This window comes from Oryctolagus cuniculus, chromosome 8, assembly GCF_051225735.1.
Source record: "Oryctolagus cuniculus isolate XC-2025 breed Fujian yellow rabbit chromosome 8, ASM5122573v1, whole genome shotgun sequence".
NCBI lineage: Eukaryota > Metazoa > Chordata > Mammalia > Lagomorpha > Leporidae > Oryctolagus > Oryctolagus cuniculus.
Window position 1 is genome coordinate 142,514,602 of NC_142874.1, and position 14,203 is coordinate 142,528,804.

Consider the following 14,203-nt stretch of genomic DNA (forward strand, 5'->3'; position numbering starts at 1 on the left):
ATATTTTTAAAAATGTTTTACATCATACTAGGCTTGCAATTTAACTCTAATTATGGATGAAATTTTTGAACAAACCTTCTATCTACTTCTCTCTTAGCCACACCTTCATTTTGGAATGATTGACTCTCAAACACATCTACCTCGGGTTAGACAAAGCAATTATTGTCAGCTTCCAGTGTACGCAGTCCCGACATCGTCCCTTCTCTGGAGAACCAGACATCCTCTTTTTCAAAGTGCTGCAGTTGCATTAAAGTGCCCCACATTACACAAATGCCTTCCAAGAACTATTGTTTCCTCAGTTTCTCTGGACAACTTGAATTAAGATTAGAACAGGTTGCTCACAAAGATATAATGAGAAGAACTGAAAGGCCAAGTGTATCAATCACTCTATGAGAAGGATTAAATAGAGTTCAAAGTAGATAAATTCAGAATCACCACCAATTAAAGAGACAAATGGGGGAAGAGACATCCCTGTCTACCACATGGATCGTGGAACACAGGGATTATCACATTTGTTTGTGGCTGCTATAATCCAGGCTGGAAAATGATAGATGCAAACCCAAGGACAGAGGCAGTGGGGAAAAAGTCTAAGAGGCTCCACCAACCAGGGCACCTGTTCAACCTCACATATGACAGAAATCTTATCAGTGAGATGCACACACATTGTGTACCTACTGAACACCCAGAAAGACATTTTCTATCTTAAATCATCTGCTCATGTGCTAAGACAGGCAGGTGAAGGGTAAGTCACAAGGAGCCACAGCTTGAAACTGTAATTGCCCAAGGACATAGCACCCCTGGCTCTGTGGGCAGTTAGGAGTCTCACTTCAGTTAGTGCAAATTAAGGAACACAGATGTGGTAATCACCTTTACCAAACTCCCACTAACCTCATGGAGAGCTTTCCCTGCAACGGTCCAGAGCTTAGAAATGCTCCTGCCGTTAGCATCCTAAGAATTCAGTTCAAGTCTTCTCCCTGTCGCAATATCTCGACCCACATAGCAACAGTCTTGAAGAAGTCTTCCCTACTGCTTTTAAAAAGTGTCTGATGTAATGTTTTCAAAATAGCAAAACGTGTCTTCTATGATGTTTAAACTCTGCTGACAATCAGAACCAGAATGGAGGGGGCTTTTAAAAACAATCATTTTTATCTTTCTAGGCTACTAGCTATGTTTCCCCATTGCCAGCAAAAGCCCAGGACTCGTTTAAAAACTTAAATATCACAGAAAAGGACCTGACCTCACATAGCTGCCAGCTCACCCCACAAAACTCAAGGACTTTGACCTTCTTATGGACGGTGTTCCTCCCTTCTTTTTGCTCCAGTTCCAAACCCATAACATCACCCTGTGTCTTGCCATCTCCTGCAACTCCTCCTTCTCTGAATATCGAGTCCAAAGCTCCTTGTCACTAACTTACCCTGTCTGTCCAGACCTTCCCCTGAGCTCTCCCTCCTCCTAGTTCCTCAGCATCACAAGGAGGCTCTCACACTTGTCCCTGCCTGAGAAGACCCTGACAGCCCCATGACAAGAACCACTCAGAACTCCGTTCTGCTCTAAATGTCCTTCTCTATACACCCCTGCCCTGGCTGTACATCAAGTTCTCTGTGTGTCCTTCTACGTGTGGTCATTGTCCCCGTGCCCTCTGGATTGTTAGTGTGCTTTGTGGTCCCTGACTTTTGTCTTTCTCAAATCAGTAATTTCTCATTTTTCTCTAACTTTAATGTGTTTATGTGATGTTCTCAATTTGATGATAGAGTCATCATAGTTTCCTTTTTTAAAAGATTCATTTATTTATTCAAAAGTCGAATTACACAGAGAGAGGAGAGGCAGAGAGAGAGAGAGAGAGAAGTCTTCCATCCAATGGTTCACTCCCCAGATAGCTGCAACTGCCAGAACTGCACCGATCCGAAGCCAGGAGCCAGGAGCCAGGAGCTTCTTCTGGGTTTCCGACAAGGGTGCAGGATTCCAAGGACTTGGGCCATCTTCTACTGCTTTCCCAGGACATAGCAGAGAGCTGGATCAGAAGTGGAGCAGCCGGGACTAGAACTGGCACCCATATGGGATGCCAGCACTTCAGGCCAGGGCATTAACCTGCTGCACCACAGCGGCAGCCCCTATCATAATTTCCATTACTTCATTAATTATTTCCTTTCATCCTTTGAAAATAAGAGAATATGTATGCACATGTAAGAACATATGGTTAATGATTAACCTCAGTGCAGATACAATGCTCCCTGTGTTACCAAGGAATGGCTTTATCTCTACATAACAAGGAAAAAAATTATCTGAAAGACTTTATTTGTTCAGCCAAACATTATCTATTATAAATTTGCCCATTGGTAAAAAGTTGTGCATCAAGCCACTACACAGCTCACCTGACTCCTGAAGCCTCATGAAGTTCAAAAGACTATTAGTCTTGCAAACCAGGTGATCAGGAAAGAAGTGTTCCCTGGTAGTTAATAAGAGAAAGTGAATAAGGCTAGAAGCAGAGTGAACTGGGCTTAACCTGCCCTTCACTCTCAGACAGGTGACGGGCAAGATGCCATTCTGAGGACTCCAAACCTGGGAAATCCGAGGGTCAACATATGTGTTTGGAGTGCAACACATCTCATACTAACTCTACTATAGGTAAACACACTTTCATTAGAGCTTCCTCAGGACTAACCTGATATGCTCTTCACCTGAAGGTGGAGACCCAGGTCATGAATGTCACCTGGCTCCACGGTGGCACAGGATCATATCCTGTGAGTGTCTTGGTCTCAGTGAGGGTGTATGTGCAGGGAACACCTGCCTTACATGGGGATAGCAAGCCATGTCATTTACAGTCTATGTGTCCAGAAGCCAAAGGTAGTCACATGGGACATGTCAGTTCATAGGCTCCAGGAGACAACATCGACAGTAGGGAGGGTCTCCACACAAATCTCCAAACCTGCTTGTATCAGGGGCATGACCTTGGAGATGGCCTGTGCGACAAGCTGTATCTGGATCCTGGTGTGGGTCCCAATAGCATGTAGGGCACATCCTCCTGATAGCACAGATGAGCCTTTGAGACAGGGACCAACAGGAGGCATGTGCAGAAAATTTCCCATTAATACACAGTGGGCCTGGTGCAAAGTGGCTGGGGGCCTGATGGTCAGGACTGAGGGATTTGGTAACTGCAAAGAGAATCCTGTGTTCTGCTGAACACCAGATGCTACTCAGAAATGTTACAATGGTATTCTGGCCTTGAATTTTGTGTAGTGTGTGGCCAAACCTCAGTATTGGAGGAAAACCATTACAACAGTTAATGTGGCTTTGAGTTCACAGTGGTGTTGACTTACTCCTGCAAGAGACCACTAAGCAAACTGAAAGGGTAGTGCTACAGGTGCAGGGGTCCAGATCAAACCCCACCAGTTTCAGGCAGCACAACTTATGGATGATACCAGCTATTAGGACAGCAAAAGGGCAGTCTGATAAAGAAGAGGGACTGGAATTCCTCCACTGTGGGATTAAATAAAACATATTGGATGATTCTACTCCAGATTGTCTCCAACTTACCATGCTTTTATTTAGGACACATAGGGGCTGGCAGGCATTGTGGCACAGGGAGTTAAGCCACAGCCTGGGAAGCCAGTATCCCATATAAGCACTGGTTCAAGTCCTGGCTGCTCTGCTTCTGATCCAGCTCTCTGCTAGTGCACCTGGGAAAGCAGCAAAATCACCTGAGTACTTCAGCTCCTGCCATCCACGTTAGAGACCAGTGCTATCCATATTCTTATAATTATCAGGATCTCATTCTTTTTTATGTCTGACTAATGTCACTATTTTTTCTTATCAAATACACCAAGAAATCATTCTTTGCCCCTCCAAGCCAAATGGTCTCAACCTTCTTTCAAGAAATGTTTCTTAAATTCCACTTCACTATTACATTCTCTTATAAATCAAAACAAGCAGTGAAAAGCAATTTTCTTGCCAATTTGTGTCTGAATCTTGCTTTTCTTCTTGAACTTCCTAGACTTGAAGTCACTATTTTGCTCCCTCTTATCTTCCTATAAGTCACACTCACTGACAAGCACAGCATCTGCTAGGGCCAGTCTGACACCTGTTGGTTGGGATATGAGTCTACTTCCTGCATGGCCTCTCCTTCCCTCTCCCACATACCCACTGATTCATGGTCACTCTCCCCCATGTCAGTGCAATGTAGTCGCAAAGTCCTGGTGAGAAGTGCAGCAGGAGCCCCAGACTCCTTAAATGCATTCTGGGTCAAGTAGTCCCAGCTTGTGATGCCACAACGCATGTCTGGGAAAAGAATGGGTCAGATCCTTCCATGGCTACTGTTTCTGTTATAGTCACTGGTAGACTGTCCCAACTGCTCTGAGTGTGAATGACAGATTCAGTGTGTAGAGAAAGGGACAGTGTTTTCAGTGGAGTTATTCACCATCCTGACTAAAACAATCTGATGTGCACAGACAGGTGGTGTGATCACCAGTGCCAAAATCCCATGCCAAGGTGCCCAGGGAAAGGCACAGGTCTTCTCCATATCTACTCCATCTGACTCTGAGATGGGTCACAACCCCAACTGAGGAGCTCAGGTGACCGGACACCCCATTGAGATGCTCCATGGCTGGAGAATCACAGTCCAGCTCCCAGGGGATTCAGAATGATAAATATTGTCCCAGCCTGTCACATGTGTACAGAGAGAGGTCATAGGTGGGAACTTGGGTATGAAGGTCTGGGAGCTGTCTGGGTTCATGAAATTGCAAAGGACTTGAAGTTGCCTGTAGTTTTAACAATTAACTGTCATGTCCTGAGCTGTCCACTGAGCCAGACAAACTTCACCATGGGGCATCTGCAATGAACCCAGATTCCAACTGCTCCCACAGCTCTAGGTCTCTGCAAAAAGTTCTCCTTATTGGACAACTGTCCAATTCCCCCTTTTTAAAGTTGTGACATCTTTTCCATGGTAATCTCCATTTCCTTTCTTTTCCTTATGGAAATCTGAATTTTCTCATAATCTGTACACACTATTTGTATAATAAAAGAGTTATCTCCCTAGACTAGAATGTAAGTCTCCCATTTTGTTGGTCTTTGTGCCCCAGGCTGTAGATAATCGCCTAAGATAAGTGTGTGTTCACATGACATAAAATACATTATTATTACTACACCTCATAAAATAAATATGAAACCTAGAGTTCAATCAGTACTTTTATCCAGATAATGTGCAGGCTATCTATAAACAATTGATTTAAATCATTTCAAACTGAAATATAGAAGATTATTCTTAAATCTAACTTCAAGAAGCATTGGGAATTAGAAAGTAGTGGAGAACATTTTGGCTTGGAGTAACAAGAAAAAATTCACAGAGATCTGAAGCTGAAAGATCAGATGCTGAAAGCGTCAATAGATTAAAATAAGATTCAGGGCAGAATTTTAGGCAGAAAGTGGAATACAGGAAAGAGAAATCCAGTGTCAGATGCTAATTACAGGAAGTGATGTGGAAAGACACAGAGTAAAACCAATTTAAGCAGATATAGTCAGATTCATTTACCAGATAAACAGAAAGGGACAAATGGGAATGAGACACCTCTGTCTACTGTGTATGGAAAAGGACACAGGGTGCATCACATTAGCCTGTGGCTGCTACAGCCCAGACTGGCAATGACTTGTGCAAACCCCATGATGGACATGGTGGGAAGATGCGAGAGAGTCTCTACCAACCTGGGCACCTTCTCAGCCTCACATATGGCATAAATCTTATCAGTGGGAGGCACACAGACACGATGCATCAGGTGAACACCTAACAAGACACGTTATGCTTTAAATCAGCTGCTCATGTGCTAAGACAGGGAGATGAAGAATAAGCCATAAAGAGCTATCCCTTGAAGATGTAATTGCCCAAGGACATAACACACCTGTTTCTGGGGGCAGTTAGAATCCCACTGCAGTTAGTGCAAAGTAAGGAACGCAGATGGTGTAATCACCTTTGTCAACCTCCCCACTAACCCCCTGGAGAACTCCCCACCAACTGATCCAGAGCTTAGAAACCCTCCTGCTGTTTGCTTAAAATTCAGTTCAACTCCTCTTCCTGTTGCAAATCTTGACCCCATGGCAACAGTCCTGAAGAAGTCTTCCCTACTCTTTCCAAAAAGAGTCTGGTGCAATGCTTTCACAATAGTAGCCCCTGACTTTTTTGATGTTCAAACTCTGCTGACTACCAGAACCAGAAAGGAGGGGATTTTTAAAAACAGTCATTTTTCTCTTTCTAGGCTTCCAGGTTCCCCCCCACCATTGCCATCATAACCCCAAGACTCATTAAAAAGCTTACAGATTATGTGAAAATATTCTGACTTTCATGTAGCTGCGAGCTCACCGCACAAAACTCTTCGACCTTCTTGGGGACACTGACTCTTCCTTCTCTTTGCTCCAGCTCTCACCCCAAGGCATCACCCTGAGTCTTGCCATCTCCTGCAATTCCCCCCTCTCTGATTATCCAACCTCATTGCTGTCCTTCCAGGCCTCCCCCTGAGCTCTCCCTCCTCCTGGTTGCTCAGCATCACAGGGAGGCTCTCACACTTGTCCCTGCCATGGAAGGCTCTGGACAGCCAAATGGCCAGGCTCACCCAGAAGCCCCCTGATTACTCTAAATGTCCTTTTCTGTGCCACCTAGCCTGGCTTTGCATCAAGTTCTCTGTGTGTCCATCTGTGAGTGGTCTGTAGTCACCTGTTTTCTGGATTCTATCACACACACACAACTAGTCGCTTTGTGATACCCCCCCTCCCTGTTTCTCTGGGACTTTATTCTTTTTCTTCCCTTATTCTTTATTTACAAAAATCCATACCCATGGCTGCCAGTTTGTGCATTCTTCCCTCTGGCAGTTCTCATCAATTGTTGATCTCTCACAGTAAATTCTTTCATTCACCTGTATTGCTCAGTTTAATATTTGCATATTTTTTTCCTTAACATCTGTTTACTTGATGTTCTGTACTTAAAGAGATACTGTCATCAAAAATTCCTTACTTCTGCAGCCATGATTTCCTTTCATTCTTTAAACATAAGCGTACTTATCATGGATAATTATTTCATGTAATCTATTAAATCTAACATACAAATGTTCTTATGGGAAGTTAATGTTGCTTTGTTTTTCCTTGAGGATTAGAACTAATTTCCCATTATTGAATATCATTTTAAATTTTTCTAGAAAGTGAGCATTGAAGATAGCATGCCAACTATGAATACTGGTCCTCCCCACTTCCCATGTTGTGACGCTCTTTGCTTCTTCACTTGTGACTGGCTGGCTTGACTCCTGGAGCTGATTTGATTCCCACACTGTCAAGCCTCTGCTCCTGCATCTAAGGGCACAGCTGTGAGGGTGCTCACAGTCACTGGGATGACAGTGCTCATGGCAGGGCTCACTTTGTTTCCTCCTAACAGTTTGATGCCTTCAAGTGTTGGAGTAGCTTTTAGAAAAAGTATGAGATACCCTAAAGGCACTCGGATCTGGCTGAAAAGCCCATGAGAGTATTTCAGGCATGGAAAGCCAAGACACTCTGGCAAAAAGATCTCTGTGAGTGAGATCCCAGTGGAAAGAACAGATCTTCAAAGAAGGAGGTACCTTTCTCTGAAGGGAGGAGAGAACCTCCACTTTGACTATGACCGTGTCTAAACAAGATAAGAGTCGGAGAACTCAAAAGGCTTCCATAGCCTTGGAAACTCATGACTGGAGCATAGGGAGATTACTGATGCCATAAACAGGAGTGTCAATTTGTAAAGTCAACAACAGGAGTCACTGTGCACTTACTCCTCATGTAGGATCTCTGTCCTTAATGTGCTGTACATTGAGGCTTAATGCTATAACGAGTACTCAAACAGTATATTTCACTTTGTGTTTCTATGGGGGTGCAAACTGTTGAAATCTTTACTTAATGCATACTAAACTGATCCTCTGTAATAAAAAAAAAAAAAAAAAGAAAAGAAAAGAAACTATCAACTCCCAACTTGACTCTCACTGGGATTAAACATGACAATAGGTCTGATCTGATTTCATCATCATTTAAAAAAAATCATCTATTATTTTTCACTTTATGTTTCTGTGTGGGAGCAAACTGTTGAAATCCTTACTTAAGGTATACTAAGCTGATCTTCTGTATATTAAGATAATCGAAAATGAATCTTGATGTGAATGGAAGGGGAGAGGGAGTGGGAAAGGGGAGGGTTGCGGGTGGGAGGGACGGTATGGGGGGAAGCCATTGTAACCCATGAGTCGTACTTTGGAAATTTATATTCATTAAATAAAAGATAAAAAAAAAGAAAAAGAATAAGTATGAGATAAGCATCATTACATTGTACACTTTATATACACAGGAATATATGAAATTGCCACTCATAGTTCAACAAATCAAGAAAAGTAAGCAATCTCATAGCCTTAGACCAATCGTTTTCCTAGTGCCCACTGAGCTCATCTCCATTATAGATGATAAAGTCATTGTCCACCCCAGACTCATCCCAACAGGGACCCTCTCACCCTCCATCAGAAAGGTAACGCCCTCAGCCCTGCACAGAATTAGCTTTCGTCTCCACAGAGGCCTACGTCTACCCTAGGACCTAACCTCCAGAGAGTGGCAGGGCCCTCTGCCAAAATAAAAAGCTGTTCCTGAGCTTACTCAGTGAGCACACTTTCACTTATTTTTTGAACATGAGAAAGTGTGTGTTCCAGCTGTAAGGAAAATACAGACGTATCCACTTCACGATTATCAACTGGAAGTAAGCACAGACCCTTCATTCACACAAACACTCATGTTATAAAGGAAGTAGTGAAAACAGAAGAACAGTAGTGACCTTGAATGAAACACAGGTCCTCACCCTCCCTACCCACACACATCTGCTCAGCTGCAGCCTCTGTCCCTGAGCCTCCCCTAACAGACCCACAAATGCAGGATGACCCCTACTGCTCACACACTCTAGCTCCTGTTCTCCCAGCCTCCAGGGGACTCCCAGACATGAGGACCCTCGCCCTCCTCACTGCCAGTCTCCTGGCTAACATGGCCTCTGACCAGGGTAGCAGGGCAGAGAGTGAACAGCTTCTTTGCAGGTCTGTAATCTCTGCTCTCAGATTCTCAGGTGAGAGGTTTCACCAGGCCAGAGCTACAATTTCTAGGGAGGAAGGACTGAGACAGGATCAGACATTGGGTCAGGGACTGTCTGCCTCTCTTTGGTGACTTGAGTTACCTCTCAAGGCCTTGCTTTCTCTTCTGTAAATTGAATAATGAGAACCAAGGAGAGCTAAGGGAGGAGGTTCTGATCACTAGGGATTCTCTGAATCACTAGTTTTGATTAGAGACATCTACTGACAAGTTTCTTCCTGATTAAAATGTATAATTAGTTACAGGGAGCTTGTTTAACCTTGTCTGGTAGGAGAGCCCTTAGAAACAGGCATGGGACTTAGGTTGAGTTTATATGTGTGTGAGTGTGTGTGTGAGTGTGTGTGTGAGCTGGGGCAGGAGCACCTGCTAAAGGGCATAGTGAGAGCAAGTCTGCCAGCCTGCATGTGCCCAATGCTTACCCTCCTGTGTGGGGCTGTGAGTGCTCTGACTGCAGGGTAGCACATGACAAATATTCTCAATGCAGCAGGTGACTTCTCCAGGGTTCTCTTCACCAATATCCCCGGAAACCAGAACTCAGTACTCCAGACCTCATGATAGCTTCCCCTGTGATTACAGAGTTGGAAATTGTCCTTTAGGAGAACAGGACGTTCAGCTGGAGTCCCCTTCAGGTTCTGCTGGTGCTGCTCATCTTCACTCTCAAGGAATAACACGACATCATTGGAGCCGGCCCTGTGGCACAGAGGGTAAAGCTGCCGCTTGAAGTGCCAGCATCCCATATGGACTCCGGTTCGAGTCCCAGCTGCTCCACTTCCAATCCAGCACTCTGTTGTGGCCTGAGAAAGCACTAGAAGTGGCCCAAGTCTTCGGGCCCCTGGGATACCTGGAAGAATTCCTCGCTCCCAGCTTCGGATCAGTGTAGCTCCAGCCATTTCAGCCAACTGAGGAGTGAACTGGCAGATGGAAGTCCGCTCTCTCTCTCTCTCTCTGTGTAACTCTGACTTTCAAATAAATAATTTGTAGAAGGGGACTCACATTATTCCTGAACCATGTCCTCAATCCTTTTCCTCATCCCAAATAACATCCTTGATGCAAGCTCCCTGCCCTTCCTCACTGTTTCATTTGTGTCTTAGTTGGGATTCTCACAGGTGCAAATTCCAGAATCTAAAATATGACTCTTAACAAAATGCTAGCTCACAATTCTAGGGATTTTATGAATGAACACTGGCTTCAAATAAATTAATATGAAAGCTCAATCATGCTGCATCGCTAACACTACTCTGTATGCCATCTGTACCTTCATTTGCATTGGATGCATCCTCAAGGATATTACCAGATCTTAGACAAAGCAGTCATTGTCAGCTTCACTTTACATAGCCATAACACCCTTTTCTTCCAGTAATCATCACCATCCTTTCTCCTAAATTAGGGGAGTTTTACAGAACAGTGTTATAACATACATGCTTTATTATCTGGATTTGAATCAGCTCCATTCAAACAATGTTAAGTCACATTGGAATGAGATGTTAGCAAAGACATAATGAGTCAGACTAAATCCACAGAAGCACCACAGAGTGATACACATATGTACTCAATATCGGTGTCATCTGCCCATGTCTAATAAAGGCCATAGTGTATAAGTCTGACATAAAGGGCACCTTATTCTGAAAATGCTCACACAGAATTTCTGAACTGTTCTTTGCAATGTGAGATCTCTTGGGAAGCCTCAAACCTTCCAGGAACATATTTTTATCAATAAAATATAGCTTCAGTGGATTCTCAAGGTAAAAGAAAGGGAGAGAACATTCTCCAAGGAATCTGGGTTTCCAGCTGGTGCCATGGTGTGCTGTGATTCCCATACCCACATCAGTGTGTGAAGGCAGGAAAATCAGGTCTGAGGAAGGGCAAGCAACAGTAGTGCCCTCTCAGATCCACACAGGCTGCATGGGATGACCATAGCCCCACCGCTGACTGTCGCCAGCTGCTGCCTAACCCAGGATACACAAGCCACGAGGGGATGACATCCTCCTGAGCCTGTCTTCCCAAGTATCTTCAAGGGATCACAATCACTGTCAAACACAGTCTCTAGAGGGCACACACTGGGTGTGTCTGTTGGACAAGGCTGGGGCATCCATAAAGGCACTCACCTCATGGAATGGGAGGCAAATCACGGCTGTGTCCACTACCCAGACCTCAGGGAGGTCAGTGCAACCCGGTGGATCTGACAAACAACTGTCCCATCTCCTCTTCCTGGTGTACGCAGTAAGCTCATAGACGCAGACCTGATGTGTGAAAGTCAGGGAGCTGTCTGAGTTCCTGTGACTTCAAAGGACTCCATGTTTGAGTGTTTTTTTTTTTTCTACTCTGTAGTGTTCCTGAGATGACCACTGAGCCATACTGATTCCATTTTACAACATATGCATTGAACTCAGAGTCGGGCAGGTCCAGCTCCAAGACCTCAGAGACAACTTACCCCGATCTCCCTTTTTAAATTGCACCATGCTCCCTATGTTGGTCATCTCTCCCCTCTTCTTCAGCTTTCTGCATAGAGTTTCAAGCCTTCTCCCATTCTGTGCATTTGAACTCCTTGCTTTATGTGATGCTGGGTCCCTGTGCTAGATTATATGCCCATGTTTTGTTCAACTGCATTTGTATCCGCTGCTTATGTCACTAACAGATTTTCTGAGATTTACACATAAGTATTTCACTTTTCCTTTTTTCTTAATTTTTAAATTTTTATTTTAATAAGTTTTTAACTTTGTATATACAATTCTAAAAACATAATGATATCACTTCCTTCTCCCCTCCCTTCCTCATTCCTCCCACTGGCCTTCCTTCTCCTTTTCTTTTTTTTATTTTTAACATATTTTAAATTTACATCAAAGTGTAATGCTTAATACTTCACTGAATAAGAAGTTAAATAAGTAAAAAGCAAAAAAGAACCTAGTTAGTGGAAATATAGGCAATGGCTATAAACAATAATTGAAAGGAAAAATGACCATTTCACCCACATTCAGCAATTTTTAAAGTAATCACAGATCATTAAACTACAATAAACTACAATGGCATTCTTAACCATTGCTTTGACAAAATAATAAAAGAAAGTTTTATAAAACTGTATTTACAGCTATACTGATACAGACATTTCTTACTTTTTACTTTTTTCTTCTACTTTTTGTTTTTTTTCAAACTTTTAGCTACAGCATATAATGGAGAACATGCAGTAGCTGTTTTCCTGGGCCCAGTTTATTTCACTCAACATGATGTCCTCCAGTTGAACCCATTTTGCTACAAATAGCAGAATTTCATTCCATTTCATAACTGAATAACATTCCACTGTGTATATATACCACATTTTATTTATCCATTCATCTGATGATGGGCACCTTGATTGGTTCCAGATTTTGGCTGTTGTGAACAGTGCTGCTATTGACATTGAGATGCAGGTATCACTTTGATATATAGTGTTAAAATCTTTTGGGTTTATTACCAATAATTGGATTGTTGGATCATATGGCAAGTCTATTTCTAGCTTTTAAGAAATTTCCACACTGCTTTCCACAGTGGCTACACTAATTTTCATCCCCACCAACAATGTATAAGTGTTCCCAGTTGTCTACATCCTTGCCAGCATTTGTTACTCTGTGTTTTGATTTTAGCCATTCTGAGAGAAGTGAGGTGATATCTCATTGTGGCTTTGATTTGCATTTCCTTGAAGACTAGTGATGTTGAACATTTTTTCATATATCGGTTGGCCGATTGTATCTGAAATCTGAACTAAGAATGGGTAGAAGTTAGATCATCAGTCTTGCCTACCCTCCAATATCATATGTACCTAAAATGTGCAATTATCTTTGCTGTACTTCAGAAATAAGGTGAGAATATTCAGCCCCATTTCATGAATATTACGAAGAAGCTGAACTTTACATACAAAACAGTAATATTTTTATTTCTCCTCAGTATCGCAGAAATGCCATGGGCACATGCTGGTGTGTAATTACCAACCACAAAAAATACTGTCTTAAAACTACACACATTTTACCTTCCACCACAAAGCATCAGTAGGAGTGATGCTGCTTTTCAATGAATCTCACAGACTATCATAAGTCACTGGAATTCTCAGACCCCACAGCACATCATGGGTGGCATTCTGGGAAAGTGAAACCCATTTGGATGGCACCAGCTGATCCCACAAGGTTGTGGTGTAGATGACACTACCTGGGACCACGGCACCCCAGCCCAAAAGTTCATTAAGGAAAATAGTTGTCTAACCACAATCAGAGACATCAATGAATCTCATGTTGACTATACAACCTACTCCTGCTGCTACCAAGGATATGAACCTTAGCAAGCCCCTAGTTCACGCATGGAATCCCTGGCATTCGCAATGCTGCTTCCCTTAGCTCCTGTTCTCTGCATCCCTCACAGATGACTCAGACATTGCTCTTTGCTGAGATCCCCAGTCACCTTACTTGTAGCCCAATTGGCTATAATCCCATTGCAAGGAAACCACAAGGACAAGCCACTTTGTGAGGCTTCCCTATGAGTTGTGCAAAGCAGTGGACTTACTTCCTCATAGTGTCGCTGTCTCCTGTCTGGTAGAGAAACACCTAAAGGTTGCAGTGTGTGCAGTGGGCAGAGAGTCTGTGCCTATTACAGCTTCTGTTTCCAACTGGAGGTTAGTATGACAAAGGGGCCTTCCCCACATGCATACACCACCACTTCTTGTACCTTCACACACATCCACCAGGACTCCATAGGTGATCACTAAATCCCTAGATGCCAATAATATCACCTGCCTCTTGTTTCTCCCAAGTACCCCAAATTGCCAATTTGCTGGGCAGAGACTGTGCCAACTTCTTCAAATGTTGAAGTTGCTTAGTCCACCATAAAATGAACTCACTGTTCTCATAGGATGAGAGCCTACCCCAGAATTTAGTACACCCATCACTGTTATAAGCCTTGAGACACCTCACATCTCCTTGGTTTGGATGTGGACAATTTGTCTCTCAGTCAGCTGCACCCAGTCCCTCACAGATGATACCTCCCAACTTCCATAAAGACCAGAGCCATCCTGAGTCTCTGTCTTTGTGCAGAAGATGGCATGAGCATCCTGGTGACCACATTG